General features: G+C 44.8%; 1 long non-coding RNA gene across 1 annotated transcript; it reads right to left on the reverse strand.

The window, feature by feature from the left end:
• Positions 1 to 9,783: 9,783 nt before the first annotated feature.
• Positions 9,784 to 18,956, reverse strand: LOC111270902 (uncharacterized). Its single transcript, XR_002686538.2, has 2 exons — positions 17,791 to 18,956; positions 9,784 to 9,954 (listed from the first exon to the last, which is right to left on the reverse strand). It is a non-coding gene; the product is annotated as an uncharacterized LOC111270902 (long non-coding RNA).
• Positions 18,957 to 25,902: the final 6,946 nt, after the last annotated feature.

The following is a 25,902-nucleotide window of genomic DNA, read 5'->3' on the forward strand; positions in this document are numbered from 1 at the left end:
GATGGAGGAGATGGGGGCTCTTCGACAATGTATTCAGCCCCCTCTGGACTCTGGCCTTTGAGCTGGAGGGCTGCCGCCTTTTTCTTGAGTAGGTAACAGCGTGGCATTATTAGTGCACGACCCTGGAGGGCAGCTCTCGAAGGTCACCACAACAGCAGCAAAGGAGCCAGAGTTGTCGTTGAACCGACTAAACCCTAATAGCAACAAAAATATAATCACTCTCAAAAATAAACACTACGATACCACTCCTGGGAATTGACACCGCCTGCACAGTTCAGTGGTCGATTTCTCCTTGTCCTTCAAAGGACGTATTTCTTCGTTGTTCCGTATCGCTTTGACTCTCCGTTCGAGTGGAGACGTCCTTTCAAGAGATCAGAGCTTTTATAGAAGTTGGAGCAATAGTAGTCATCCTAATAATATGACTTGTAATCGAACAGTAAATAGATGAATATAAATGGTCACGGTAGCGTTGCAGTAGTAGCTGAAAGAGTGCCAATACCAGTGATGGCAAATGTACTAATCGTTGCACTAGAATACACACACAAACACACACACACACACACACACACATACATACGAACAGATACACACAGTTGCACAGGTTGCAGGTGAAAGATAAGAAGATACGGTTGTTGAATAGCCCAATGGATACGGAGTTAGACAGACTATACGGAGAGAAGTGCGGTTGTGACAGCCGAATCACTGAGACAACGGATTACGAAGAAACAGGGGAACTGGGCACGGACAATGGAAGTAAAAGTGAGTGACAGTGACAGTCGTTGTCGCTGCTGTCGTTGTCGTACATGGTTTTACTGTGGCGAGAACTGTCTTTCGCCAAGTCGAAAAAAGCACACACGTTGCACGACGGTGCGTTACTACGTCCGCCTGCCTTTATAAGCTAAGGACTCGGCCCCAGAGGAAAGGGTAGCTGTTGAGGGCGAGGAGGGAAAAAGCCAGGAGCACCTCCTCCATTCCCCTGAGTTCGGATATCGTCTCCCGGGGAGCGGGAGAGCTACCCGAGCGGGAACGAAGCAACAGTTGAGAGCCTGCTGGCGCTGGTGAGGGGGAGCCTCAGGTGGACAGGCGCCGCCCAGATGCGAGTTTAACGCGCGGCCCACGGCCTAGAGGTCGGCGCTGGCGGCAGCAGCAGCGCAGCAGCAGGGCGAACCCCGCCCGCGCCCGGCTGTGCCTGCCGAGGCGCGGCCGAGACGGGCCCCGAGATGAAGGATGCTGAAGGCCGACCAACCTTACACAGAAACAGCGATGCCAGTGGCAGTAGGAAATTGGCCGAGAGCGAGACGATGCCGCTGAACGGGACGAGCCAAATCGACGGGAGGAGCATGCGAGGAGGAGGCCCGGCCTTTGTCGACCGGGCGGGCCAGGGGGGACTACGCCAATCGTGGCCGGCAGCCGTAACTGCGCCGGCGGAAGAGGATGTCCTCGCCGGAGGAAGCTGTGAACGCCGGTAGTTGCGCCCACGTGGCCGCCAGCACTCAAGAGCCTCGAAAAAATAACGATATCATTAAACACCACTGGAAGAAAAAGAGGTACATTGTATAATAGTTTACCCCTCCAAAGCTTCACGAAAGATAGTCGCATGTTGTATGTTTAGAATTACTATAGTCTACAAAAGCTCACTCCGGTTATAAAGCGCTAGACCCATGGAATTATCTTAGTTATTCGTCAAGCTTGTCTTTTGTGATAACAATCAGCTGGTCAGTGAGGCTAAGCTCACTTCGCGTTTACGGACGAGCGGACTAGATCCATCCTTTATAGCCCGACTTACCATAGAAAACTTGGATGTGTGCGTAAGGCGCGTAAGAGAAACCTGTACACTATTGTAGTAATTATGATTTAAATATCTTTTACGGTAATATGCATAGGAAAAGGCCCAAGGGAAACAGGAACAACGACAGAAGCAGCGAACCCTCTGTGCCCACAAACACAACATCAGTTTCTACCGGATTTCCTTTACAATAAGTTCAGTGTTGTGCTAATAGTACCGGGCCAATGTTGGCCTTCGGATATATGATTTCTTTTTATTTTGGACAGCCTCGATGGGTAACAAACTTTGTTCGAACCATCATTTGCATAAATAGCCTAGACATTCGTTTCTTTGTAAGCCTTTATGTCGTATATTTGTATCGTCTACCTTGTGACATTTTTCCCTCCAATTCCTCTAAGTTAACTTTGCTATTAGTGTCTGCGTATATGATATAAGACGAGCGCACCAATTTTCACTCCGTTCAACTCAACGACGACCTCAGTACTTAACAAAGACGCCCATTGCTCCTGAGAACTGAGTGGTACCATTTACCGTTCTTTGTGAAACTATTCCTATCTCTTCTGGTAGCCGCCAGGTGTCGCCAAACAAACCCCTTAAATGAGTCTTCTTCGAAACGATAAAATCATCATCTGGCTTATAACCTCTCACTCTTTCCCTTTGGCTACTCAGTCTTCAGTTGTTCAGTCTGTCCCCCATAGAAGCTTCGCTTGCTAGTTTCGGTCGCTTCCGGCATCTTCCGTCTGCTCATACTTTTCGTCAGCAGTGTTATTCTTTTCACAATGAGTTGATGCCCTGCTTTTTTCGCACCTTTACCGCATACTATACTATATCTTCTCTACACTTTTGCTTTACTTTCCTCTTTTCCGTTTCACTCTCCTTACGTCCTTTCATCCTCTGCCGCACACAAAACTTTAGCATCCTTTGATGTACTGTACATATATACTGTCAGCGCTACTTTTGCGAGCTGAGCGAGAGTAACAGCCGTTTGATGCGAGAGTTTTTTTGTGCTGCTGGCAGCAGTCAATGCTGACCGCCGAAAGTCGTATGCCTCTTCTGAGCAACGTCGACTTGGGTCTTTCACCTCTCGTTCATCTCCACCTCGACCCCCCATTCTCCCTGTTACTTCTTGCTATGATCCCCCACCCCACCGCCTTTCCCTGACTTCTTCCACCTTGGAACGAGGCCACGAAACGAGACGAGTGAGGGAACAGTGCGACGACTTGAACGCTGGCGGCAGTAGCTTTGCCATTGCCGATGGTCTAGAGTTTTCGCAATCGATGAGGTTAATAAGAAACATCTGGGCGGGCCTTTAACGTTAGCACATCCGCGTTTCCTCTCCCCGAACTCGAACCTTCTTTCGAAACCGGCCCTTCTCAATCGTTCGTGGCACTCGAAGCAGCCGGTGGCTGACTTCTCGCGCGCTCGGCGCGCCTGTCTCGCTGGTGCCGCTGCCACTCGGCCCCGCTGTCACCCACATATCGGAGGTAGTTTGTAGTGGAAAAATCTATAAGTAAATAATCACCGTTAGAGCCGCGGCCATGAACGTCACTCGAGTAGGTATTGCGTTACTGGAATCTGCCACGATAGCAGCAGCAGCAGCAGCACAGGGTGAGACAAGTGCCCCACGAAGGAAAGTAGGCAGACGGGGGATTCAACGGGGGAAAGAAAATCGAGAAGAAGAAGTCGTTTTGCGAACTTGTCGGCCCAGCATCCGCGCCCCCAACTTGGTGACAGTCGCAATAGGTGTCGTTAGCAGAGCGAATGCTATGGTCTATGCCGCACACGAACGGCTGATCCCAACAGTGTACCTCATCGGCCTCCTAACGACTGAGAGGGCCAAGAAGCTAAAGAAGGCAACCAGCTTACTCTCGTTGGCGTGCTGGAGACTAAAACTGTCGGTGCTGAGAAGCAACAGACTTAGAGAGACAAAAACTGTTTGAAGTCATCGTTCACTCGGCCGACTCGTAGGTAGTGAGTGAATGTATTGACCAACCCCACGTTACTTCACCAGTAACCGCTGGGCCGGCGCGGACACAACAGGCTAGACACTGCCCCACGAATATCCCCGAAGAGCACGACAGATCTAGCTTAACGCTCTTCATGCCAGAGAAGCCACTGTTAGTCCTACCGCTGCTGGTGTTGGTGGCTAAAACAGTGAAGTAGCAGAAGACGCTCATGGCAGGGCCTTCGTTTGGCCAATTCGCTGGCGCCTAGTACCCCGGCCACTTCTATGAGCCAAAAACGCGGTCGCTGATTATTTCTATTTTTAAGTGGAAATGGTAAGTTTATTTTTCTTTAGGCTCTCGTCTTTGTCTTGCTGATTCTCGCTAATACTTATTCGATCCCTGCTGGAGTTAAGTTGTCTTGTTCTTTGTGATATTTGTCCTTTTCCTTTGCTAGACCAGCTTTCAAATCGGAAGGTTAGTGTTCCAAAGATGAACTCGGTCTGTGCGTTCCTTTTCCTCTCGGCTATCAACTACAAATTGTTTTGATCTTTTCTTCTGAAAAACACGGATTTTTTTACATCTGGTTCAAAAGAGAACGATAACTAAACCTTTCTTTTCCATAAATATAACATACTGACGAGTGCAATCTGTCAAATTAGCTTTGCTCTCTACTTTGAAGGGCGATTTCCGGTGGTATCATGCCGATTCCGAATCTCGTCAGCATCAGAGTTTCACTATTTGAAGCATTTCCACAGCCTGAAATAATAGTCATAGTGTACTCAAGACCGACATCGAGCTTCGCGCTTCCATTCTAAAAGACTCTTAAATATTTGACCAGCACGCGCGGCACTGCGTTTTCGATGCACCTGCTCTACAGCGTCGAGCAAGTGGCAATGCAAACGAAAGTTCGTGGGGTAAAGGGTGGGTAAGGGGCGAATGTTGAGGGGTCTCAATGTTGTCGAACTCTTGCTGCTTCTCCAGTGTTCCGGTGTCGTTCAAAATGATTTTTCCCTCTGACAGTTAAATTATTTGCGCTAAAAGAGCTGCGAATAAAAAAAACTATACATCGTTGATTTTTGTTTGAATACAAATTGTTGAGTTGTTATTATGCTACGAGACTCGCTGTCAATGTGCAGGTCTAGCTCAGTGTGTGCTTATGCTATAATAATAGGCGAATCCCTTAACGAAGTTATTTGGATAGATATTGCATCGTTTTTGTGTATTTGTTTTCATCACTGCCGCAAGCTCTATAGATAAAAGTGACTCCCATTTGAGGAGCATGCTGTTTCCCTAGTCGTTCCAGCCTATTCAACTCGTTTCTCTTACTGGATACCTTGTATTCGTCGAAATAAGTCACACTTTTCCCTTCATTCACCTTTGCCCCGCTTGCCCGCCCATGCTTCCCAGTGGTTCTTTAACGTAATAGTTACGAACTCCAGAGCTTCCGTCCTCGATATATAGTCGCTCACGGAGAGAGAAGGGAGAGATAAAGGGGTCTCGTCTTGAATCCAGCGGTTCGCTCGCGAACTCCTGCTGCAGACCATCCGCCGGCGCCACAGCGTTGCTGAGGATAATCTACAAAACTTTTTACTACCCGCTACGTCTCATCTCACTCTCTTCGAGAAGCAGCAGTGCGCGGCCGCCCGCGTCAGAGTCCGGCGCGGACTGTTACAGCGCTTTGCAGCCGACACTGCTCTAGTCTACGGTTGTCGGCGTTCGCCTTCTCGCAGTGCAGTGCGCCAGCGAGGCAGTGCGGCCGTGTGTTTCTTCTCTTAGACAGACGCCCGCTTGCCCCCTAGCTTGGGAACACTCTGTGTTGGGAGAGACACGATGGAATGGGGCAGTCCGGTGTGGCCGGCGCGGCTGGCGAGGTCAAATTAACCTCACTGACTCATCCGCTATCGCTATCGGTTTCTCTTTTGGTAGAAAGGAAGACCAACTAACTTTTCACTTGGGCTACTCGTTCGGAATCCGCTAGCAACCGCCCCGTCCGCTCTTTCATCGGTCCTTTTACAGAAGCTTCTTGTCTGCCATGCGCCACAAGGGGCAAACAGCCAGTCGCCTCTGGTCTTCATCAGATCTACAGCAGTGACATCTGCTGGCAAATCGAATGAAACAAAAAAAACAAGCCGTTTTACTCGGTTATCTTCATCCGAACGCAGGAAGGAAACAAAGAGATTAAATGAAGGAAAGAAGGAATGGTGGGGATTTGAGCATACGTAAATTCCGAGTTGGTTGTTGCTCCTTAGATGACACAATTTGGTTTCATGGTTCCCGTTCCAAAAGCCCCCGGGTGAAATAGTACGAGAACAGATTGACCCGTTTTTCCCTGTGTTTGTAACTATGGCCGTAAAATGGATGCGGAACTGATTGGTGCAACGGGTATTTACATATAGGCTTTGTTTCACAGAACGGGCTAAAGATGGCATTGTGCTTAGGCTTAAATTCAAATTAGCACGTCACTGTATTACTTTCACAGTTATCCATCGTATTATATCCCATAGCTAATGTTAACTAATTCGACTGAAATTGCAGCACGCCCATCGCAAAACCTCGAGATTCAATCAATTGTTGTCGGGTCAATGGAATGTCAGAAACATTTTGCTGGCAATTTTACTTAGCCTAACTACAGGCACGGAAGTACCACCTAGAAGAGCTATTTACACCAACAGGCCGAGGCCCGTTGAAGGTACTCGCTTTGAATTCGTCATGACCACTATTCTTAAGGAACGGCCAGTGACTTTTTGGTACCGTCGTCCTGCGTCGAGTGCTAGATAGTATCGACCCGCAGTCGTTTTCGACTGGCGCCTACCCTGCGATCTTCTTCCTATCTGGCGTGAAGTTCGACATGGTTGCATCGGCCTTACCCGATTCATCGGCGCCGTGGGAATCGCATGATTTCATCACCCACTTACTTCATCGCGCTTAAGCTTAAAACACATTAGCCCCATTCCTGCGCCCAATGGTGAATGTCAGATCTGTCCCAGATATCCGATCTATCTTCCTTTCCTTTTTAATAACTCGACGAGAGCGCTTCTATTTCTCTGCCTAGCGGTGTGTATCCTCAGTCCTCCAACTGATCTGTTGCTGGCAGGGGGCGTCTACAAGCTCTCTTCAGCAGCGAAAAGGACTGCAAACTTATTGCAGGCATTCTAACACTATCTTTTTGTCGGCACGATGCAACTCAGCCTGAGCGTACTCTGTCCGGCTACGTTCGATGTCGTTCTGTGTTTATATCCTTCTACCCTGCGATTTCCCTTGCTATATCTCCCCCGTGTCTATGCTAGCAAGCAAAGCTCCCCCTCGATGGTCGCACGCTCTTCCTCGCTGTATCTTCACCGGGACGGCGGCCCCGGTGGACACCCACTGGGCGTCAGCATAGCGCCGCGACAACTGATGAATTGTTTAAAGTCACCCACCAAAACAATCATGCAGTCTTCTTTCGCTCGAGCTCATCCTAAATCCTCTTCCCCCTTTTCTCCTCTAAGTATACTGTTTCTCCCCTGTTAAGTTTCGCTTTCAAGAATGACACTCATTTAAAGGTCTCCCCGGCCTAGCGTTTCGCCTAATCTACCTAGGCTTTTTTCTTTCATCTCAGTTTCACTGACACTGTTCCTATGTGTATGTTCCACATTACACAAATATGTTTATTCCTCAGGTTCCTCCTCAAGAGCGGGATCTCTAATGCCCACTAACTATGTACACGATTTGACCTTAACCAACGGCAAGCCTATGTCAGACGAGTTCCAGGCCTCAACTATGGATTATTAGCAGCCCATTTGAGAGTTGTACAAATAGAGCTATTAGATTCAAACAGTGTCATACCAATTTTAGCTATTTTACTGCATAGAAAGAAACCAACTTTACACGGGTCGGGAATATTCATATTGGACCCAATGTGAGAAATTAATTACAACTGTTTCATGTGGCCTGAATAAGCTTGCGGTATGTTATACCGCCCCCAAACGTAGACATCCCATAGCTTGTAGCATTTATCGGCTTGTTTGACGACAACCGTTTTCCTTTGTCGTCATGTTTCCTTCAGTTTATTATGTTAGCATAACCATGGCCTCGTGATCTATCTAAGCCGTGCTTCAGCTCATCATCTTTAGTTCTTCGTTCGACGGCCTTAACCTTCACAATCGTATTCTCCTGTTCCCGCTTTCAGTCTCGAGGCTGGCTGTCATTCGTCCCTTCAGCCCGTTAGCCTGTGCCCCATAAAGCACGCTTTAGCTCCCTGTAGTGGCTTCAAGCAGACCGCAGGCGAAACACGTAGCCTGCACATAGGGGACTGATCCCAACGCAATATTCCACCCCTTCACTCCGCTCGCTTAGAATTCCCATTGAGGTAAATATGAACCCAGACTTAAGAGGCTCTGGGGACGAAAAAGCAAAGCCAGCTTGAAAAAAAAGCGGAGATCTAGCGGGATTAATACTGAATGTAAGAAACGTCGAGCAATTCTCTAGGTAGAGCTATGTGGATGCACACACGCACATGTACACGTGTTTACGAATAGCGAAATCTTACGATTGTTTCGCTTATATTGATCTACGCGAAATGCATATTATAGATACGATATTATCGATTTGCTCGTTGAGATCATAGTGTCGCCGCAACAATGGGATGATAAACGTGCAGACGACGCTGCTAGTTCACAGAAGACGGCCAGAGAAATACAACGACGAGGAAGCTGATTTCGAATCGATGCTGTACTTATTCTGTATAATACTATAAAGCTTTTTTCGCTAGCATAGGTAACTAGAGGCGAGATCAACCTATACATACGTAGCACTAGTTTTTTCATTATTTTGTTATAGTTATCTGTTTTTTCTATTTGGAACTTATTCCTGCTTGAGCAATGTCAAACAGCAGGGATAAGTAATGTACGATTTGTTTCTTTCAGGAACAAGTGGTTAACTACAGAGATAAAATAAGAACAGTGGTCAATTGCCGAATTTGTTAAGCTCAAATTATAGTTAGTTAGTAAATAGGCTTTAACATGATCGTAACAAATATCTATACCAATACATGTATACATATAGTGTTATTTCATTCCGTATACATAGATACTTCAATCTTCTTCGGGGGTATTTTTAGCAATGGATGGCGCAATACCGTCTTCTATTATTGTTTGAGAACAGTGCCAACATTTCATTATCGTCGTGAAGTTTCAATTGAAGTCAAGGGCGTATTGTGTTTTTATCGTTAGCATTGGATGAAGGTTTATCATACGACTATGCCGCGTCCTTTGCCTTGCAGCGAGGCTTAAGCCAACGATTGTCGAAGTACGTATATATTTCACGTACACGTACAAGAATACACTCCGATGCTACCTTGGTCTGTCTGACGCGTTCGGGAACATCTAGAGGCGAGCCGACGGATCGATTCCCTTGTCTACAAAAAAAAGGTGAATTTAACTTTGTAGTGTGCAGTTTAGTATGCGCTCGTAGCTCACAGAAAACGGTCTTTCTTTGTCGTAAATACAGCCGCGGTATGCGTGAACAAGATAAGCCGTTCGTCTTCCGCGTGTCAAAGCGGCAAAATACACGACACAGTAATCATATTTGCTACTTGTTTTGCTGCAGTTCTAATCCGATGCCATCGTCTACCTTTACGACTTCAGCTGCCGCGAAACTGACACCTCGTGAAGTAACAGCACACGGCGGAGGACAAGGGAGCAGTTCTATAACTTTCTATGCGGCATATCAGCTAACGAAAGAAACGAGCAAACCATTAATCGACGAAACGGTATATACATCAAACATTGTATTTCTAAAGGATAACTATTATAATAACGTACTTTAGTTTGTTTGAAGCTCATTGTTTCGAATAGGAGAGATCCGACTGATTGCCTTCGAACATCAGTTAAATTCATTAAAGGAGGCTTGATCATAACAAAAAAAAAAAACCTACTCAGTGAATAATCTCTTTGGTATAATAACTGTGTCGTCGATATACTAGCATACAACGTTTCTCCTTAATTTTATTCACTCTTTGTCAGCATCTCGTCATTGGCGTAAATCTCCCACGTGGATTCGATTGGTCATGTGTTTATTAAAAAAAAAAAAAAAGACTACACTATGCGCGACGACAGCAACAGGGGGCAAGAACTAGTCGATATATTGGCCCCACCAGAGGATTGCCTTCGTGCGCAGCCCAGTCGGTCGCATCAGTCGAAACAACGATCAGCCGATAGACACGAAGGCAACGGTTGAATAGATCTGTCGAAAACGAAACAAAACACAGAGATAAGACTTGAATCTATGAATGTTTTGAGCATTTGTATAGTGAAAACGCATGTACGAAATATTGAGGTGCGAAACTTAATCCTATTACCTCGATTAAATGCAGTGTGTTAACAACTTCAATCGTTTATGATAACTTTCCGTTATTTTTCAGCTAGTCTAAATAAAAGTTTAATTTTTGCTCAAGTCGGCAACTCGGGATTGGAGCGGAACAGTTGCCCATATAATAGTTTCGTTGCTGTGGCCTGGCATTAACTGCTGGCGAGGTGTTCGACACAACTTTGATGTAGCTATTACGGAACTTCGGTTTGCAGAAAAAACAAACTGTGTAGCTCGACAGAGTAGCCATTTATACGAGCTATTGCCCTTCGGAGCACGTCCATCGTCACCTACTTCTTAATCAATGCGTCTTTATCAGTGATCATTAAATATCTGAATCGTACGTCTAGACAGTGGCAGATGCAGTGCTCCGCGTAAGCGTATTAGTTTAGTAACCGTTTGATCATATGAGGCTAGATTCTAAAAATTTTTCAAAAACATTTAACTACTTGAAGGCATACTCGTAGGCAATACAGCCTAAATAACAAACACTATTAACTCCAGTAAGCTTATCCCGTAGTAAGCATTCTCGACGTACAAACCACAGGGACCCACTGTTCGGCGCCCATTGCCAGACAGTTCAGTTGGATCGTGTCTTGACCCCTGGGGGACCACCCAAGACACAAGCAACTGAGTATAGAGGTGTCTGTTTATAGAAGTACGCTTATGTTGAATGGTCTTTACTCTAACGTAGGACGGCGGTACGAACGATCAGTCGGCACCATCGCGGCCGCAAGGTTGCGCGCTTCATTGAGCTCTTTGTGACGATATCGCACCACCGCTGCAGGCGAGTGATGGGGAGAGAAGAGCAAAGACATCTGAGACACCGGCGCGTACAGGCGTCCACGAGACAATGGAGGTGCACGAGTGAAAAAAACAAAACTTGCTTCGACTCGCGTTTTCTCGCGCGCTCTCACCGTGTCGGTGGCCCAGAGCCAGAAGAATCTAACAAACTTCGTAGAGCGCTCGTCTCAAAGGGCTCCGGCCAATACCGACACCCTTAGGTCCTGAAAGAGAGCGCGAGAAGTGGCGCTATGGGCACGCGCATTGGATCCTCAGGCACTGCTGCAGGGAGCAAAAGGATCGGCATGCACAGTATGCACGGCCCGAAGGAGTCAAAAGGGCGCCCGGACTGCACGCGGCTTACTACAAAACGATATCGCGGCTAACTCACTAAACGAGATGTGTCGCCTTGCGGACGGCGCACATAAGCGAACGATGTACAGGCAACATCAACTTTCGCCATTCACGATCCACCGATCGCCACATGTGGCTTAGAACTGGGCACATTGCTCCGATGAAGAGAGGACGAACTAACTCTGCTGTCGCTGTCGACTGCGAGACTGCGACTTGCGGGATGAACCGCCGAAGGTGTTGGAGTGTGAGACCGCGCTGCCTAAGCGAGGCACCACAACTCATCGATGCAGCAGCCGCAGTGAAGCTTCGATGAGTGTCTGTGTGTGTGTGTGTGTGCATTTGCGTGCGTGCGTGCGTGCGTGTGGTGATACGAGGTAAGACGAAGAGTGTACTCCTTACAGGCCGAGCCGCTGGCGGCCCTGCCAGTGCGACGGTACCGGCATCAGCTACTCTTTGTTGGTTCGACTAAATGGACCAGAAGAGATCAAAGGATATGGACATTCAGTTCACTCAACATCACTGAATGACTGGGACTAGGAAGGAAAAGCGAGAACGATCTGAAGGGGAATAAGATCAACCGGAGATGATTTCGTTGTAGAAAAGACCTTGCCTCGTCAGTGTGTAGTGTATGTAGGAATGATAATATAGAGATACATCGTCGACGACACAATCTTTCTCTAAATGGCAAAGCTAATGTCCACGAGCGAGCGGACGAAAGGTAGGTTATGGCATGCCGATCGCAAACGAACGATGAATCACCTTTGTCGGTTAAAGAGGTAGTTCGGTATTTCTAAATTAAAAGCTGCGATAAGAGTGCATGTTAAGTTAGCATATAAAATATGTAAGCATGTAAAGGTATGGAACATCAATTAATATCGGGATCGGCTCATTATTTCCGATCAACCTATGTGGCAAAGGACAGCTTCAGATATGCACAGCGTTTGTGTCCGTGTTGCCTACAGTAATCCAGCTTCATTGTCGTACTCATCTGTTTCCCGCCAAGTCCGACCTCTGAATCTGAACTTAGCACAGTTGTTGTACAATCCTATCGCACCACCCCCGTTGCCCCGTTATAGTTATCGTTGTTGTCGCATTTCTCCATGCAGTTACCCCGAAGGGGTATCCTATGATACCCTTTCGGTAAATCGCCGATACGCTTTTGAGTCACTGACCTTACGTTACTGTAACCCTATTCTGAAAATCGGACTCCAGTGACGATTGTTCAACTTCTCTTTTTTAGATATGCTGTGGTTAGAATTTTGGTCACTTCTCAGTTCAGTCGAAAGAGAACGCTGTGTTCCATTCTGTGAAAATCTATCAGAGTGCCTATAATATTGGACTAGAAGAACTGAGTGAAGTTAACATGAGAATGTATTACGAATATTAGAAACTTGTCACATCAACTATTTTGCTATTTGATAGACTCTGAACTCATTGCCGTACAGGCCGTAATAAGTTGCTCACAGGCCGTAATAAATTCAGAGGACAGGGTGTTGCCGATATCAGCGTTTAAGTTTCTGTTTTTTTTTTGTCTAGCGAAGATAGCTGAGAGCACTGAGCAGGTCGAGAAGCCTTTTAGCGGAACACATATTAACCATACCGTTTTATCCTACCCTTTCCGTATTCGAGCAGTTTTATTTTTAATTAAAAATTAACACCTGCTCTGCTTTCAAAAGCGAGTGACAAAATATTACAAACACGCACAGCTAAATAAGCGAGCATTTTGTTAAATATTTGAAGTTTAGAAAAGTTTGCCTGCCAACGACTTTTGGAATACATATTTCGGCGTGGAGAGCTTACTTGGCAGCCAAAACCTGGCGTGTCACCCGAGGCAATAGAGGCAATACCTCCATCCGATAAAATTTCCATTTGCAAGCGGCAGTCGCAACAGCGGCGTTAGCATCGGGGAAAACAGCGATGGCCAGGCTAAAAGTGATGGTGGGTGGTCTTCATGGCCATCCACCGTAGACTAACTACGGGCGCGCGCGCGCGCTGAGCGCGCGCAAAGGAAAATGCAATCGACCGTTTCGAATTCCCACAAAGTCCACCAGGCCATGCTAAGCAGCAGCGATCGGTGGAGCTCTTCAAGTAACGACCATTCACCGACCCCGCTGTCACCCCCGCATCCCCTAGTACCCATGTGTTTTGTATCCACAATGCAATGCCTACTAGTATACATGGTACGGATGCTTGGATAGATGCCGGCCAGCGCCAGCAACGAATTCGTTTGTCTACCGCAATTGCAAATTCGTTTCCACTGAGATTCACGCTTGGTAGGCAAAAGTTATATCGAACGCTGGGTGGGAGTGGGCAATAAGTCATCAGGAGGCTGTTTACCAACGTTACCAGAAATCTCAGTGGCCGCAAACGCCAGCATACTTACTGCAGTGGCAGTGATTGTGGGTGCCCCATCTCTTGTACTTGATCTTATTGCTGATCTGATCTGCGGCGTGGTTTCGTGTTTGCCTCTATCACAATTGTGGCTCCCTCGGCCGCCATTTTTGTTGCTAACAGCAAAAGCTATCACTGACCACTTTTGCAAATGTAAATTCTTGCCATTGATTTATCTTACGCTTGACTGTTTATTATTGTCAAAATCTGCTTGGTGAAAATTGTCATTTCGCATAAGTGTTACGCCAAAAGAAGCACGTAAAGGAGCTACTATCCCTCCAGAGGGAACTGACTATTGATACGATAACTACCAGTAGATACCATATGATTATCCTATGTATGCGATCGATAAAGTCTTATTCAGATAGATTGGCAATGGGCAACTACAAAGTTTTCTGCTTCTTACTAGAAAAACTTACTTTACCCCACGTACAGTCACAAAGCTGTAAGAAATAGACTCAATTTCCTTCACCGCGGTCGTTGTATTTATATATCATATACTGTCAGATGTTCCGCACAGTATTTTTTGACTACTCAACTTTTTCTCGTTTGTTATCGACCCATCACATTAGCTAGCCTCTTGTTGTCTTGTCATCAGCACCATCACGAAGATCGTCATCACCATGAGCATCATAGATAGCACAATTACCGAGCCCAGGGTGGATGGTCGGTCAGTTGTTGGTTCATTGGAAGGTGAATCGGACAAATGCTGCTGCTCAGCATGCGGCCAATGCGTTCACCGTGTGCTGTCCCCCTATTTGTACCCCACATTCTGTTCTGGGTAAGGCCGATAGTGGTAAACGAATGGCGTACGCTGTAAGGTACTCTTACCATATGCAGGGTATATTCGAGATGAGGTAGACCGCTGGTGAACTGCTGCTGTTGTTCTCTGCCTACGCTCGTTCGTCAGGCGTCACCAGCAGATCCTGGAGCATCCATCGTAGCCGCCGCTACCGAGGTCTTCGCCACATGCAGGTCGCTCTGCTTGCTGCTGGTCTTCTACTACACTCCCGATGTCCAGTGCGATCATATGGCCGGCGGCCCGTGCAATCGTATACGACGCACCCAACGCGACGATCATACCCACCAGCAGCGACCGACCAGCCAAAAGGATCGAAGTCAGTGTCGATAATTCGTCGCGTTCGTTGACGGGTCCGAGAGGTGAACGCCGCTAGAAAACGAGGAACGACGACAGAGAGCGCGAAAGCTAGCGAATCTTTAGCACTCTCGTTCATTCATCCGCTAACCTCGGCGATAGTCAATGGTCGGCATGGAGGAAAAGGACCAGAGGGGGAACTAAGTGCTGCGGTGTCCTGGCTTTTCACCGCCATACCACGGCTGGTCCTGTCTGCCAAGGCAACAACAACCGGTGCAGACTCGCGTAAACTACTGTCCATCAATGAGCAATGTGAGTTTGCAGAAGCGGTCCCGGACTTGCGCTGCCGCTGTTGTTAGCAGGTCCTTGCAGGCGTGCAGATATAAGGCATCAAGCCATGATAGATGGCCACTAGTTAGTGGACCAATAGGTACATGACGCGGGAGGACGAGGACAGGGCGCGTTCCTTACGAATCTCAGCCATCGAGCAAACAGAAGGCCAGGGACTGGCCCGCTTACAGAAATATATATTCCCTGTCGTAGTTGCCCTAGCTATAAAATTTGTATAAACAGGGCTCAAGGACGCTTGTAGTGTTGTTGTAGTAGCCGGACAGGAAAATAAGTGGCATTTGTACATGTAACTATTTGCACATCAGCGTTGTTGCTTAGTGTTAGATAGTGGCAAAAAACAATCGATACTGAACAATGGTGAACATAGGTTATTTATTAAGAGATAATTTCCACAAAATGGCCGTTTCGTTATTACTGCAATGATTCTCCGAGAGCTTCATCATGGTCTTGCATCAACTCCTAAAGATCAGTCTAAACGTACCTCCACATACTACCTAGTGGACTATTTATTGCAGCTGGAGAAAACTCAAGCGCTGTCGTTATTCAAATTAAAGTGTAGGTAGTCCCACCCTTTCATCCGCTTAGTACTACGTTAGACTGAGCCGTTGCTGAAAAGCAAAGGCTCATATATTCTATTTTTTCTGGGCTCGGCTCTTTACAGGGCTAGCTTTACAATCTATATATGGATCATACCAATCTTCGTATGGAGTTCTACTATAGGGCGTAAAAACAAAACAATAGTTATTACAAAATTATCTGCAATAACAACAATTTTATTTTTACTGTGTTTTCAGGTGCCATTAACGTCTTAGCTAATAGCTTGTCAACGTTGGTGCTGCAGTTATAGAATTTCAGTGTTGACCTGAACTAATTGACTGTCGTCCATTTACAGATGCCATAGACAGACGGTCCTGTCGGATTCGTTATCGTGGCAGTTTTTCTGCTTGTGTTTATCATCCGCTCCTGAACCGGATGAAGATGTTTCCTGATGCCGTAGGCCTTCAGATAGATATCCAACCAGCTAGCCCTGATAATGGTGGTGATCATCGCTGATGACAGCGAGTGATAACAATGATCACTAATTCTATCCCCGTTGGATCTATTCTGTATTTTTCTGTTGTGAGGTTAGTCGCTGGCGCATCGATAGTGATGGGTCGCCTTCGCTGCTGCTGTCTTAATCACCTGTTGCGTTGTCTTCTATTCTTATCTATTATTATTATTATTATTTTTAATCTTTTTCTTTATTATTTTCTAATCTGATGTCGGATTAGAAAACTACTCAGCATGGCAGACGGCAACGTTGCTACATTTTTTAATAATAACAATCATCTGTCGTTCGTTGTCGATATTGAAAAAAACACCACAAAATAATTTGCTATTGTCACTGCTTACGCCGGCGTCTTCCCGAAAGGGAAGCGTTAGCAGGCACGCAAGAAAATAGAGACGCCTAGCAAGAGTTATGACAAGCAGATGAAGTAGTGATAAAAAGTATATACATTTACGATATAATGTAGATATAACTTACAGTAGAAAGTCAACGAGGTTAGTTTGTTGAATACAGGTTATATCGGGTTGGAGTGTTGGTGACAAGGTAAAATGCTTCAGTGGTAGAGAATAAAACTTCTATCTAGCCAGTCTTTCTAATACTGTCAAAAAAACCTTAACTAGGAGCCGTGACTCGAAAACCTGCTACGTGACTCAGTATTCGATGATACACGTGAGCGATGGTCCTTGTATAGGGATCGATTAGGACAACAGACGGGTCACACACAACATGTACATATCTACAATGTATCTTTGTCCTTCGTTACTACCGCTATGTAGAAATCCACTTGAAACTTTATTGTTTTAGAGAAAGTAATAAATAAGCTACGAGAAAGAAATAAATAAGAGATTAGTTGCAGCGAAGACCTGAGACGGAAATTTCCAGTTACCTACAACTGAACACAAGTTTCACGCAACAACAATTTAGCACAGCATCTCTCCAATTAAAACTCTACAGGATATTCGAACATTTGCAGTCAACTTTGAGGTGGTAGATTCTTACTTATAAAAATGATTGAAATACCCATCGGATCAGAATCGATATATCTATAAAGTCTATTGGAGAATAAAAGCAATTGCTACACATACTTGTAAATAGATCCCACCGATGGTTCAACGAAGCGACATGTTTTACTTGCCATCGAAGAGCCTATTGTTGCTACACGTCGTAGTACAAATATCGAAAATAATAATAATATGGCAGAAAATGTAGAAGGTACAAATATCGTAGACGGTGCCATTTGCAAGCAAAGCTGATCATCGTAGAGCCATTGCCTACAAAACCTTGGAAGTTGGTATCTGTACAATAATCTCTACCAGGCCCTCTGATACTTTCGGTACGATCTTGCAAAGAGAAAGTGTCAGCTAGTGTCGAATCACTTTATCTATATATATATATATATATATATATATAAAGTGAGTGAGAGAGAGAGAGAGAGAGAGAGAGAGAGAGAATAACATATGCCTCTAAAATGTTGTCTAATCCATAATTTCGAATTTTCAAAGTTTCTAGGAAGAACTACCTGTAAAGCCTGGCAGTTTGCGATACAGTAGAAAAACCAAAAGATACCGAAAAATAAATTCTTAAATTTAAAAAAATACTATTTAGAGATTCGAAAGCCGATAAACCATATACCTCGGCTACACAAAAAAGTCATTTGCTTAGAACTCTTGCCGTTGTGAAATTTTTATACCTATTTGGCAGCTCAGGAACACGTGATGGTCTAGGTTCCATAAACACCTCCTTTCGTACTGTAAGAAGCCAGCAGTTTGATGAAATACTTAACGGTGGAGTCGGCGTATTACTCCTAACGTTTGGTTCAACTTCTCGACACACGACCTTTCTATTACAACTCCATCACGGTAGCTTTTACCAGTGACGTCGATGCGCCGCTGACACAGTCAGAACTCACCTGTATTTCAGGGAACGAAAGTTCAAAGGAAGTTAAAGGGGATAAATACGTTACATCACTCAAACACGGTCTATGCGGGACCGTAACTAACGCACGCCTCTGTTTGACAATACGGAACTTTCTGAATCATCGATGAACAAAGATGAGGCAATATATTTCGTAACGATTTACTAGTTGAAAAAAGTGTACCATCTTAATATTTTTCATTCCACAGCACTGCTACCCAGTTCGGACGCTCCTAATAGCTTCGTCGAGCCCCACGGTACGAATAAGTAAAAATAATTCTAATAACTATACGCGTACGTCCGTTCCAATTAAGGAATAATAGAATTAGTCTCTAAAGGCAGTAAACCTAATCATAGCATAGACATAATAGCAAGATAACATATCCAATATATATATATATATGCTGTAGGCAAAAAAATTTCTATTTCACAGAAAATAGACATGTAGCTACCTGAACGGTGAGTTCTTTCAAGCAATTTCCGTATTTATCACCGGCAACATCATGTGTAATATTGTGATTTCTTAAATAAAGCGACCATGATGGTATTATACGATGTATAGAATCCGTCGGCTTATGTGGACAACGTTGTTTCAATCGTAAGCTAAATTCGATCTACAGCTGTGGCATGATTCAACACATCCAACTATACGTGAAACGGAACTCCTGCAGTGATATTCGAACGGCTTCCTTTTCGATGGTGGTAGCAGATTGCCAACTTCAGTTTCGAGACCATTTCCGGTTGCAAACGGGTCAAGTTAAGTGGTGGGTTGAGGAGGGATAGGGGGTAAAGGGTAGGCAAACCGATCAAAAGGCAGTTTGTTGAAACCCTGTGGCTGTCAATTGCGAAATCGGCTGACGACGACGACCCCTTCTCTTACATTGGTACACTTTTGCTTCCCTTCTAACAAAGAAGGCTCTCTTGTTCAGCATGCAGACGTCCTATTCAATAAACTACATAACCCAGCCCCACAAGTGTTTTTAACGAAACTTAGCACAACGGTCATTCCGTGCTTTTCTATACTATATAACACAGCGCTGAAGGTTGATATTTGTAACATAGTGATTAATCTTATCTCATTTTCATTGCCAATCATTTAGATACAGATGAGATAGACTAGGGTGTGGCATGAACGACACATGAAGCCAATACACATTTCATTCATGTCAGGCTAGCCCACATTTTACTGTTTTACATCGCATGTTTATAGGGGGTATTTGGAGCAGTTACGACCCACTTAAAATCAGTACGTGAATAATAATTATTATTATATTCAGGTGTCAACGTACTTCAGCACGAATTCGGTGAAGTTTCCCTGTTTCGCGTTTGAGGAACGAAATCGTACCATTATTCGTGGAGCATCTAGCCCACTGATTTCCTTACCATCGATTTTCTCCACGTACACACATCAACAACTATGATCAAGATATGAACTACTAGGCCATGGGTGAAAGGATCTGATCTATACGATATCTTAGGCGCCTAGCCTGCAAAAACCTATCAGGAATTGGTAGGAAAAGAACCTTTCCTGACAGATCATATTGATACCGAGATAATGTTATCTGTTTAGGATGACTTTTATTTATTCAGAGTAGATAAATCGGCCACTTTTCCGCTAACCGCCAACAGCAGTCAGCTGTCCGCATCCCAATGGCGTACCAGAGGCGACGCACTTCATCGTCAACCCGTGCGACCTGTTCTCCTTATCCCGGTGAATATTTCCACCATGCCCGGCCAATAATTCTAGTAACAAAGGGGCAGTCGTCATTTTGCATAGATATTGATAGACAATGGCCAGTATGCGAACGGTTAAAAGGGACGATCTGAAGGGTTTACAGCTTCATAGTCGCTCAGTAGTACTAGGCTATAATATATGTGTGTCCAAGTAGACTTACGCTGTCCTTCACGATCTTAAAGGCGTCCAAGGACAAACAACTAGCCACCTCCACCATACTTTTTCTTTTTCAACTGTACTCCTAACACACATGATAGCATTATTACCGCCACCACATTGTTTACCTTACCGAGACAATGAGTTCGATCTCACCTTATCTCTCCGTTTTTGGTTTTTTCACACTTCGAGTAAATATCGATTGAATCGCTATTCTAAACAGCGATCAATCAGCCGGCTCCTCTGAGAGTTGTGTTTTTTAGCAATAGCGCGGATGCACGCGTGACGATGTGTTCGAGGCCGCATAAAGTTTCGAATGCTGCCGCCCATCACTTGAACATATAGAATGTACTCCCGATTCAATGGCGTACGAAGCGTATTTTCCGCTTTCTTTTTTTTTTCCATCTTCATTCTCTTCTGTCGTACCGTTGAGAGGCGCCTATAGTTTTTCACCTTGGAGATGGCCGTATTTCGGGAGCATCGAAGGCTCAATTCTGCTGTTGTCTGACCGCATCGGCGCCAAACAGATTCGCATGCAAATTCGAATGCGCAATCGGCACCATCGAAGGAAGCGTTATGCTGCCGTAAGCGAACGGCGAGACCATAGCACCTGCGCAACGTGTCGCTTTTTAAATGGACGCCTTCCTTCGCAGCGTCTATACGGATAGACCGATGCAATCGGAACCCTGGTTCGCTGTCACTTCGGCCCAAGCAAACGAGCGCCGTCCTTCAAACAGAACGAAAGATCAAGCGAGCGAGGTACGATTCAGAATAAAGCATTCAATATTTACACAGATATCGAAATATTTTAGCTAGGCAACACGTCAACATCTATGCTGACTCTGCGTTTCATTTGTATTTGACCTTTATAAAAACATGTATTCCTTAAAATAAGCCTTCCCGCCCTATTCATTTTTGGAAGGCAGCTTCTTAAAATGAGTGTATCAAATTCTAAGTCCGAACCAATGCGTGAGACGGTTCTAGGCCTACCCAGCGTTAAACTGAGTGTCTAATATGCTTTCGTTACAATGGATATCGGGTCAACAACGATTCACAAAGTATCCGAACGTGTTATATGCACGTATTCCTAATACCTAGGTTGCATACGAACTTTTTCCAGTAAACCCTGCTACGATCAGATGCAATACAGTATAGCACTTATAAACTTAATGCCTTTTGCTAGTTCTTCAAAATCAAAAGCAATCTCATTGCTTATAAGAGTGATGAACTTTCTAAAAGATGTTACAATTTATAGTTTTAACATGTACAATATTCATAAAACGTATGAAAGGAAGGTCGAATGATTACACTAACTGTTGTCAACCCAGCCGCTACATTATTACTAAAAGGACACAGTCCTCCTGCGTTTTGTGCCTTTCTTTAGAACCTTATTTATTTATTTATCATTATTTGACAATTTCACATCATCTGAATGCTGCCATGAATAGATCAGAAGGCCAACCAATGGCGTGATCACCGTTTCGACCTCAGCGATTCATCTACGTCTTGGGGCCTATTTCGACCAATGAATTCAACTCGGAACAGTGTATATCGGTACGAATGCCCATACAGTATAGTTTACACGTCGCCAAATAATGATCCTGAGACATTTCTATCTCGATTGAAAACCTAGTTTTTCAATATAACCTGCAAGCCTACGACGGTGAAGACATAACGACCGGCGGCAGCGACAGTAGCATCAACATCAACAGCAAAGACGATGGGGCAACAACAGTCGCCTGATGGTTTTCGGGGCAGTACCGCTTTGCAAAAACCGCTTGCCAAAGGTTTCTTCCGTGTTCCGACAGTCCCAGATCGCACCATGATGCAAGAATGATGAGCACTGTTAAGCCTCGGGCAAGAGTTGATCTTCGGCACGTGATCGCCGCGAAGAGACCAGTGGACCCTGCAAGAAGTCGGGTTTCGTTGAACGAGTTACGTTGTGCTATACACACAAATACAGATAGATATACCTAGCGAGGGCGCAGGCAAGTGGGTGAGCTAGTCGTGGCGGGCGCTCCGGTGGGCGCTGTAGCAGCCAAATTTTTGACAACGGCTGTGTCTCAGCATAATCGAAGCTGGAACGCACTTTTAAATTCGCCAAATATACCCCAGCCGCCTTAACGGCTGTATCCTGTCCCTTTTTTCCATCAGCTTCCTCGTAGTTTGATTCCTGTTAGAAAGCGGCGACCTATGCGACACATGCAAGCGGACGGCCTATATTTATATATATAGACACACTTGGTATCCTACTTTTCTTAGGCCCAGTGAACGGACACCCACGGAGTAGATACTTAAAGGATCATCTCGTCCTCTGGGCTCGTGGGCGCGATTCATTCTTGTGGTCATGTGATACGCATGACTCGTCCTTCTAGTATCCTGAAATATATATGTATGTATAATATATAGGGGCCGAAAGGGAATATATTTGAAAGCGACGAAGTCTAAGCGCGCATCATATTTTAAGTGGCCTCTCTCTAAAACCGCAAAACTCGATTTTATTTAAATGAGGTGCAACATTGGCGCCATTCTCGTAGACGAGTTGATCTATATCCCAAGGATGTATCATAACATGTGTATAGGAAAATGATGTCCTATCGAGGTAGACTCGCACGGGTCTTAGAGTTATCCTTGATAGATCTTTTTATCAAACCGTTTCCTTCACACATCGTCAAATTTTGATAACGAGACAGCGAAGGAAAAGCAGTTCTGGAAACAGCGACAATATAGGTAAAAATGTCTACGTTTATAAACGATATTAATTGGCACAAGTTTTGCTACATAAAACGCACAGGTCTATATTTACGAACGCTCAATTAAAAACGAATGGGCCACTAGAAAATGAAGATAATTCGAACGTGTTTTGGTTCGAAGTCTAAAATAAGAAAATAAGCAAAGGGACGATTGTCAGCCAGATAAGAAGACACAATAAGTTATCCTTCTCGACAATTGGAGCTTCGTCGAATGACAGGGTATCAACATCCCCCCGGTTGGCAGGGGTCACCTTTTCTTGTAAAACCGGTCTGCAGTGATATTAGAGGGAGTCATTACCAGCGCTTATCTCTTTCAACAGGGTGTAGCAGCGGACGTTCTCCAACATCACACAGGTATATAGATTGACTCATGTAGTACAGTACGATTAGAAATAAATAGTTGCCACTTTGTGGGCCGTCAAAAATATCGTCTTTTCTATGGTAAATACGTTGCACTAATAATTACGTGTGGGCTTGCCGTGGACTCTAATCAGCGTCGTAGCATTGTCTCCATCAAGGATACTGCAAGATCGAGTACTTTAGAGTACTTTTTTACGGTGCTGAACATAACTGCTCTTTAGTGGTTAATCGGGCGAAGCTATGCATAGTAAATAGAAAGGGGAAGCGTTCAGTTCGAAAAGACTGATTTAGAGATAGGCCTTTCTGCTTTGTTAGGTTGCCAACGGCCAAAAACCTGTAGATAACTATTACACGACATCATATAGAAATTATAAACGACCTGTATATACTGGCAGATTCCCCTACTGAGTCATCTGGTCTGTCTGTGCACTTCTCTAGTTTACCATACAATATATATATAATAGGAATTAAAATACAAATAAAACCACCGGACCAGACAATCTTCCGCTTCTCATCCGTCTGGCTAATTTTGTTCTCTTCTCCAGTCTAATTGATAGCCTAGCTATATATAGATATAAATAAGCCTAAAATGGTTGATATTATATTAAAAACCCATGAATGATAGAAGGGGTACCACTTATACAGTCCTACATAAAAAATGCCGCCATTTGATCAGATAGCTGGAAGGTGTTGGTCATTGACAAGTGAAGCCTCGAAGCGGCTCGTTTAGTCCTACAGAGGCTTGATAAATAATTCTGCAACGGATTTCGGAGGTGAGTAGAAAAAAAAAAACAGGGAGATCAAAATTAACACTTTGCTCCCCGCTGCGCTACGGGGGCAACTGAAAGCCAGCCACACTTGGAAAGCTGTGCAGCAAGATTTGAGAAAGTGGCAAGGCACTTTTAAAAAGGAACAGAGATGGCGAGGAACATTTTCTTAAGCATGCTTATATGTCGAACTTCAGTTTATACCTAAACAGTGCTTTAATCTATTAAGCCTAGAGCCCCCAATAATTCAAGAGCACATTTTACATTAAAAGTAAGTGGGTAGTTATTCGAAAACACAAACACTTTTTATATTCTATGACCATTTGTAGAAGTCTAACAAGTTGGCTTCAGAACATTACTCTCGTGCCCTATGCCAACATTATACGCGTTTTCGGTGAAGACCTAGCTTTTCCTAACATTCGAAAGAAAAACATACAACCATAATTTTTTACATAAAGCAAATAGTGTTGATATATAGAAGGGCACCAAAGGATCCGATTATGATATAAAAAAGCATACAGAAAGATCTCAAGATCTGTTGCACGTAGATCCAGAAGTTCCTCTTGAAAGTCCATCAATTTGTTGCGCGATTGCTAAGTTCTTGCTTCTATACGTATATATCTTTATTAAAAATGAAAAGTAAGCAATTATTATAAATATTTACCCGTTTCATTGTTATCAATGACATTGACTCTATCGGAGCACAAGGAATACACGGGCGGATGTGGCAGCACTTCGTTATTTGATAACTTGCTTTTTTACTATGTTCGGTGAAATTCGCGAAGAAAGTTACAGGTTACATCTAGAAAGAAATTCACTCTTTTTGAATGAGTCGAGCTTTTCCAAGAAGATCTCGCATTGCGACGTCCTGTTCCAACAGTTTACACCGCTCCTTGATCGCAGAACTCCCGGACAATTTAATAGCAGCGTCAAATCCAATGATAGCAAGTAAGTTAGAAGTCAGCTCATTCAGCCATACAGGTACCGGCAAAAATTGAGCTGGATTAGTCTCTGGAGTTCTTCGGTGCTCACATAAAATTGCTGACAGCGGATGGAGACAATGTTATTTTTGGCGTGACGAATACAACTCGTTGTGTAGAGCGTCTGGGTCGAAACCTACCTTATTGTTTGTACCCAGTTGAATGGTAACTCGTTGAAGTACCTCCATTCATTCATTGTATAGTCTTTTCTTTCTTTCTTTCTGCTTGCAATTTTTGCAGCACCTCTGAGTCAACCTCTTCTTCCAGCGCCTTTTTTTGCGGCACCAACAACAATTAGAGGCCGCAGAAGAAACGATGCCCACTCTTCATAGTGGTTTCTTCTTCAGATTATAGGTGATGGTTCTTTAACAGTTTTATTGTCATCGTCATTCTTTTCGCTTGTACACCCCTTGCAGTGTGCAGTGTCGCTGTGCATCGTGTCTTATTTGCTGGTAGTGATGGCGTTGCTGTTGGCTTCTGTTCTTTTTGGCCATGGGTCGTTTATCCTGTTCCATACCGGTGTCGACCGCTGCTTTTGTTGACGTCCGCTGTCTTTTATTGCAGCTGCTGCTCCCGCCTGCTCTTGTAGCTTGTCGTGCCATATAAGCCACTGACTGGCCCTCTTCATTTGTTATCAATTAGCATCTTCGTGCGACCACCGAGTTCGTCGATGGACCCCTTCCCGCCGCGTGCTTCCCTGCAGTACCCGAAGTAATAAGCGAGCATTTAACCGGCAGGGAGCAGATATCTGGGTCTGGTCTGGTCTGGTCACGGCTTCGCTCGCCTCCATTTCATGGTTCATCATCGTGTAAACCGAAACAGCGACCTGATACAAACTTGACTTCATTGCTATTTCTCGTGATAAAGTAATCCTGTACAAACGCTTGGTGGACGATGGACGGCATTGTTTCAGTATCGTGCGTTTGTTGTTTGCGGTCGTTGTAATGGACGCAGATGAAAACACGAGCCACTCCTCTTTCATGGCCAATTAACACGCTTACCAAACAGCGTAGCGTCACCGTAGTATGGCCGCAGGAATGATCATTTTAACGAGTTACGCGATAGTTCAAAAGCGCGCACAGCGGTGCTGATGCGCTTTTTCAGCCTTTTTGACATCCTAACCTTGTTATGGCGGCA

Source organism: Varroa jacobsoni, unplaced genomic scaffold (assembly GCF_002532875.2).
Source record: "Varroa jacobsoni isolate VJ856 unplaced genomic scaffold, vjacob_1.0 contig00191, whole genome shotgun sequence".
NCBI lineage: Eukaryota > Metazoa > Arthropoda > Arachnida > Mesostigmata > Varroidae > Varroa > Varroa jacobsoni.